The sequence below is a fragment of the Arvicola amphibius genome, chromosome 2 (assembly GCF_903992535.2).
Source record: "Arvicola amphibius chromosome 2, mArvAmp1.2, whole genome shotgun sequence".
NCBI classification, from domain to species: domain Eukaryota; kingdom Metazoa; phylum Chordata; class Mammalia; order Rodentia; family Cricetidae; genus Arvicola; species Arvicola amphibius.
In genome coordinates this window covers 135,167,047-135,174,230 of record NC_052048.2, presented here as the reverse complement: position 1 = coordinate 135,174,230, position 7,184 = coordinate 135,167,047, and the positions used below count along the sequence as shown (strand labels likewise).

Genomic DNA, 7,184 nt, shown 5'->3' with positions numbered 1-7,184 from the left:
ACCAGTGAATCAAAATTTTGGTAAATACTCTATTATTTTTTTCAGATATTTGATATAGGTTTCCACAATCATCTTTATTGGGATCTGGTGCCTTCTTGAGGAAGATACTTGGTCAGTCGTCCTCATCAACTTAGACCATGAAACCTAATATGGACAAGGTCAACAGAACCACCACATATGGACTGCTCATGCATGCTTCAGCATTGCCAGCACATAAATATCCTTTTTAAATTTCATGTTCTTAAGGTGAATACAATTTCTACATATGTCCTTATTAAGGATTGTCATTAATTTCCAAGCTGGATTTGGAGTTCTGGCCAATATGTTTCTCCTTGTTTTCTATACTTTCATAATTCTGTGTTACAGACCTAAGCCCACAGACATGATCTCCTGTCAACTGACCTTCATCCACATAGTACTGCTCATCGCTGGAGCGGATATTTGGCTTTGGGACATATTTGAGTCACTAAACATTGAGAATGACTTCAAGTGTAAGACATATTTTTACATAAACAGGGTGATGAGAGGCCTCTCCATCTGCATCACCTGCCTCCTGAGTGTGTTCCAGGCTGTCACAATCAGTCCCAGTTCCTCTTTTATGGCAAAATTTAAATATAAACTAAAAAAGTACATGATTTCTGCTTTCTTATATATTTGGTCTTTCAACTTGTCATTCAGTAGCCACCGAATAATCTATTCTGGTGCTTTTACCAACATGAGTGAGACCAAACAGATAAAGGTCACAAAATTCTGTTCACTCTTCTCCATGAACTACATCATCAGGGCACTGATTTTAACGCTGACAATCTCCAGAGATGTATTTCTTGTAGGGGTAATGCTGGCCACTAGTGCATACATGGTGATCATCTTGTTCAGACATCAGAGGCAACATAAGCATCTTCACAGCCTCAGCCACCTGAGAGCATCTCCTGGGAAAAGGGCCACCCAGACCATCTTGCTGCTAGTGGTTTCCTTTGTGGTCATGTACTGGGTGGACTTCATGATTTCATCCACTGCAGTTCTGTTACAGATGTACGACCCAGTCACTGTGAGTGTTCAGAAGTTTGTGATGAGTGTCTATCCCACAATTAATCCTTTGGTACTAATGAGTTCTGATAACAGAATTACCAATATGCTTAAACACATACAGTCTTTGTGCCACCCTATTTTCAAAAAGAGATAACTTTTCCCATTTTTAATAAAATGAATTATTTATGCATTTTATATTTATGAGTATTGTGTCAGCATGTATGTATGTGTGAATTACTGGTGCCCACAAGGTTAGAAGAGGCCATTGTCCCTTCCCTTGTGAGCTGGAAATACAAACAGATGTTTGTGAGGCTTCATTCTGGTTCAGCAACAACTAATTTTTCCGAAAACTTATTCTTCTTAAACTCTGTAATAACTAAATTATCAAATCAAGATTCTTAATAATTAAAATAAAATTTGTATTACACATGGACATTTTTGTGAAATTTTTGCTGCCGAGCTATAGATTTTTTAAGTTCACTGTATACCATAAATTGAAATTTCCACAGGAGATCTCTTAGTCTCTCCTTTTTACTTTATATCATAAATCTTCCCTGATGCTGAGTACTCAAAGAAAGTTCCTTGCTGATGCTGATTTGTATTTTTTTCATGGTTTATTTTTTTATATTTAAAAATTTCCATCTTCTCCCCTCCCCTCCACCCATATCCCCCCTCCCTTCCTCTCCAGGCCAAGGAGCCATCAGGGTTCCCTACTCTATGTTAAAACCAAGGTCCTCCCAACTACCCCCAGGTCCAGGAAGGTGATCGACCAAGCTGAGAAGGCTCCCACAGAGCCCGTTCATGCAGAAGAATCAAAGCCCAGCGCCATTGGCCTTGGCTTCTCAGTCAGCCCCCACTGTCGGCCACATTCAGAGAGTCCAGTTTGGTCGCATGTTCCATCAGTCCCATTCCAACTGGAGTTGGTGATCTCCCGTTAATTCTGTCCCACCGTCTCCATGGGTGAATGCACCCCTCACGGTCCTGACTTTCTTTCTCATTTTCTCCCTCTTTCTGCTCCTCATCAGGACCTTGGGAGCTCAGTCCAGTGCTCCAATGTGGGGCTCAGTCATTTTCTTCATCTATCACCAGGTGGAGGTTCTATGGTGATATGCAAGAAATTCATCAGTATGGCTATAGGAACTGGCCTTTTCAGGCTCCTTCTCCTCATCTGCCCAAGGAACTAGCTGGGGGCATCTCCCTGGAAACCCTGGAACCCCTCTAGAGTCAAGTCTCTTGACAACCCTCAGATGGCTCCCTTAATTAAGACATATGCTTCCCTGCTCCCATATCCATCCTTCCTGTATCCCAAGCATCCCATTCCTCTGAGCTCCCCCCATTCTCCCCTTCACGCTTTTCTCTCCCCATCTTCCCTTGGCCCCATCTCATCCCACCCTCAAGTTCCCAATTTTTGCCTGGCAATTGTGTCTACTTCCAATATCCAGGAGGATTACTATATGTTTTTCTTTGGGTTCACCTTCTTATTATCTTCTCAGGGATCCCGAATTATAGGCTTGATGTCCTTTAATTATGGCTAGAAACTGATTATGAGTGAGTACATCCCATGTTCATCTTTTTGGGTCTGGGTTACCTCACTCAGAATAGTGTTTTCTATTTCCATCCATTTGCATGCAAAATTCAAGATGTCATTGTTTTTTTACCGCCGAGTAGTATTCTAGCATGTATATATTCCACAGTTTCTTCATCCATTCTTCCGCTTAAGGGCATCTAGGTTGTTTCCAGGATCTGGCTATTACAAATAATGCTGCTATGAATAGTTGAGCAAATGCTTTTGTAGTATGATTGGGCATCTCTTGGGTACATTCCCAAGAGTGGAATTACTGGGTCCTGGGGTAGGTTGATCCCGAATTTCCTGAGAAAGCACCACACTGCTTTCCAAAGTGGTTGCACAAGTTTGCATTCCCACCAGCAATGGATGAGTGTACCCCTCACCCAACAACCTCTCCAGCAAAGGTTATCATTGGTGTTTTGGATTTTAGCCAATCTGACAGGTGTAAGATGGTATCTCAACATTGCTTGATTTGCATTTCCCTGATAGCTAAGGAGGTTGAGCATGACCTTAAGTGTCTTTTGGCCATTTGAACTTCTTCTGTTGAGAATTCTCTATTCAGTTCAGCGCCCCATTTTTTAACTGGGTCAAGGAAGAAATAAAAAAAGAAATTAAAGTCTTTCTTGAATTTAATGAAAACAAAGACACAACATACTCAAACCTATGGGACACAATGAAAGCAGTGCTAAGAGGAAAGTTCATAGCACTAAGTGCCCACTTAAAGAAAACGGAGAAAGCACTCATTGGTGACTTAATGCTCTAGAAAAACCTGAAAAGCTCTAGAAAAAAAAGAAGCAGACTCACCTAGGAGGAGTAGAAGACTGGAAATAATCAAACTGAGGGCAGAAGTCAACAAAATAGTAACACAGAAAACAATCCAAAGAATCAATGAAACAAAAAGATGGTTCTTGGAGAAAATCAACAAGATTGACAAACCCTTAGCCAAACTAATCAAATGGCAGAGAGAGACCACGCAAATTAATAAGATCAGAAATGAAAAGGGGGACATAACCACAGACACAGAGGAAATTCAGAGAATCATTAGATCTTAGTACAAAAGCCTGTATGCCACAAAATTGGAAAATGTGAAAGAAATGGACATTTTATTTATTATTTATTTATTTGTTTATTTATTTATTTATTTATTTAAAAATTTCCACCTCCTCCCATTTCTTCCCATTCCCCCTCCTCCACTCCCTCTCCCCCTCCCTCTCCAGTCCTAAGAGCAGTCAGTGTTTTCTGCCCTGTGGGAAGTCCAAGGTCCTCCCGCCTCCATCCAAGTCTAGGAAGTTGAGCATCTAAACAGACTAGGCTCCCACAAGGCCAGTACATGCAGTAGAATCAAAACTCAGTGCCATTGTCCTTGGCTTCTCAGGCAGCCCTCACTATCAGCCACATTCAGTGAATCCAGTTTGATCACATGCTCCATCAGTCCCAGTCCAGCTGGCCTTGGTGAGCTCACACTAAATTAGTCCCATTTTCCCTGTGGGTGGACGCACCCCTTGTGGTCTTGACTTCCTTTTTTATGTTCTCCCTCCTTCTCCTCTTTTGGACCTTGGGAGCTCAGTCCAGTGCTCCAATGTGTGTCTCTGTCTCTATCTCCATCCATTGCCAGGTGAAGGTTCTATAGTGATATGCAAGATATTCATCAGAGTGGACATTTTTAATAATTAGTATGAGATACCAAAATTAAATCGAGACCAGGTTAACAATTTAAATAGATCTCTAAGTCACGAGGAATTAGACGCTGTCATCAGAAACTTCCCTTCCAAAAAAGCCCTGGACCAGATGGTTTCAATGCAGAATTCTATCAGAACTTCCAAGAAGAGCTGATTTAGCACTTTCTTGATGCCTAATGATGTTGAACATTGTGTTAAGTGTGATAAAGGAGGGTTATCTGTCTATGTGTTACTTTCATTGGTTAATAAAGCAATTGCCTTGACCCTTTGAAGGACAGAAAATTAGGTAGGCAGAGTAGACCAAACAGAATGCTGGGAGGAAGAAGGCACTGAGTCAGGCAGTCGCCATGACTCTCCTCTCTGAGACAGATGCAGGTTAGGATCTTTCCCGGTAAGCCACCATCGTGGTGCTACACAGATTATTAGAAATGGGTTAATCAAGATGTGAGAGCTAGCCAATAATAGGCTAGAACTAATGGGCCAAGCAGTGTTTAAAAGAATACAGTTTCTGTGTAATTATTTTGAGTAAAGCTAGCCGGGTGGCAGGAAGTTGCCCGCTGCTCCTATCACTACTTAAGTGTTTTTCTACCATTTGAAATTCTTCTGTTGAAAATTCTCTTTTAGATCTGTACCCCATTTTTAGTTGGTTTATTTGTTATTGTGATGTCAAATATCCTGAATTCTTTACATGTTTTGGAAATCAGTCCACTGTCTGATGTGGGGTTGGTGAACATCTTTTCCCCTTCAGTAGGCTGCCTTTTCGTCTCATTGACTGTCCTTTGCTTTACAGAAACGTCTCAGTTTCAGAAGGTTCCATTTATTTATTGTTGCTCTCAGTGTCTGAGTTACTGGTGTTATATTTAGGAAATGGTCTCCAGTGCCCATGAATTGAAGGCTACTGTTCATTTTCTTTTCTAGAAGGCTCAGTGTGACTGGAGTTATATTGAGGTCTTTGATCCATTTGGACATGAGTTTTGTGCATGGGGATAGATATGGATCTATTTGCATTCTTCTATATGCTGACATCATTTTATTCCAGCACCATTTGTTGAAGATGCTTTCTTTTTTCCAGCGTATAATTTGGCTTCGTAATAAAAAATCAGGTTCTCATAGGTTTGTGGCTTAATAACCACATCTTTGATATGATTCCATTGATTTACATGTCTGTTTTTATGCCAATAAAAACTGTTTTTATTACTGTAGTTCTATAATAGAGCTTTATGGCAGGGATGATGATGCCAGAGAAGTTTCTTTATTATATGGAATTATTTAGATTCTTTGTTTTTTTCCATATGAATTTGGTAATGTTCTTTCAAGGTTTGTGAAGAATTGCATTGGTATTTTGTTGGTGATCACAATGAATTTGTAGATTGCTTTTGGTACTATTGGCATTTTTATTATGTTGATTCTACCTATCTAAGAGCATGAGAGATCTTTCTATTTTCTGATGTCTTCTACAATTTCTTTCTTTAGTGACTTAAAATTCTTGTTGTACAGGCCTTTCAGTTCTTTTATTAGTGTTACCCCAAGATATTTATGCATTTTCTGTCTATTATGAATGGTGATGTTTCTCTTCTTTCTTTCTTAGACCCATTATCATTAGTGTATATAAGGGCTATTGATTTTTTGAGTTGATCTTGAATTGTGCTACATTACTGAAGGCATTTATCAGCTGTCAGAGTTCCCTCCTCAAATTTTTGGGGTCACTTCTGTATACTATCATATCATCTGAAAATAACAAATATTTGACTTCTTTCTTTCCAAATGTAGCTACTTGATCTCCTTTGTTGTCTTATTGCTCTAGTTAGAACTTTGAGGACTATGTTGAATAAATATGCAGAGAGTAGACAGCCTTGTCTTGTTCCTGATTTTAGTGGAATCACTTTGAATTTCTTTCCAGTTAATTGAATATTGGCTGTTGGCTTGATGTATATTGCTTAAATTATGTTTAGATACATTCCTTATTGTTCTGATCTCTCCAAAATCTTTATTATTAAGGGGTGTTGGATTTTGTCAAATGCTTTTTCAACATCTTATGGTCTTTTCTTTTAGTTTATTTATATTGTGGTTTACATTGATAGATTTTCTTATGTTGAACCATCCCAAACTTCTGGGATGAAGCTGACTTGATTATGGTGGATGATTTTTTTAGTGTGTTTCTTGGAATTTGGTTGGCCAGTATTTTATTAAGTATTTTTGAATTAATATTCATGAGGGAGATTTTTCTGTAATTCTTTTTCTAGTTTGAGTCTTCGTGTAGTTTCATTATCTGAGTAACTATAGTCTCATAAAAAGTTTGGCAATGTTCTGTTTCTTTTGTGTGGAGTAATTTGAGGAGTATAGGTATTAGCTCTTTGAATTTCTAGTAGAATACTGTACTGAAACCATGGGGCTGTTGGCTTTTTTTTGGTTTTGGAAACTTTTGATGACTGGTACTATTTCCTTACAGGTTACAGGTCTATTTAAGTTTTTCATCTGGTATCTATTTCATGGTATCTGGTACTTATTCAGAAAATTGTCCAAGTTTTTTTCATTTTCCATTTTTGTAGACTATAGGTTTTTGAAGTATGACCTAATGATTCTCTTGATTTCCTCAGTGTCTATTATTATGTCCCCTTTTCATATCATATTTTGTTAATTTTGATGTTGTCTCTCTGTCTTTTGATTAGTTTGGATAAGGGTTTTTCCATCTTGTTGTTTTTCTCAAATAGCCAGCTCTTTGTTTCATTAATTCTTTGTATTGTTTTCTTTGTTTCTGTTGTATTGATTTCAGTATTCAATTTGATTATTTTCTGTTTTTCTACTCCTCCTGGGTGAGTCTGCTTCTCTTTATTCTAGAGACTTCAGGTGTACTGTTAAATCACTAGTGTGAGATTTCTCCACTTCCTTTATGTAGGCACATATTGCTT

The 7,184-nt window shown here is 38.6% G+C and overlaps 1 pseudogene; it reads left to right on the top strand.

The window, feature by feature from the left end:
* Positions 1-235: 235 nt before the first annotated feature.
* Positions 236-1,183, top strand: LOC119807333 (annotated as a pseudogene).
* The last annotated feature ends 6,001 nt before the right edge of the window (positions 1,184-7,184 follow it).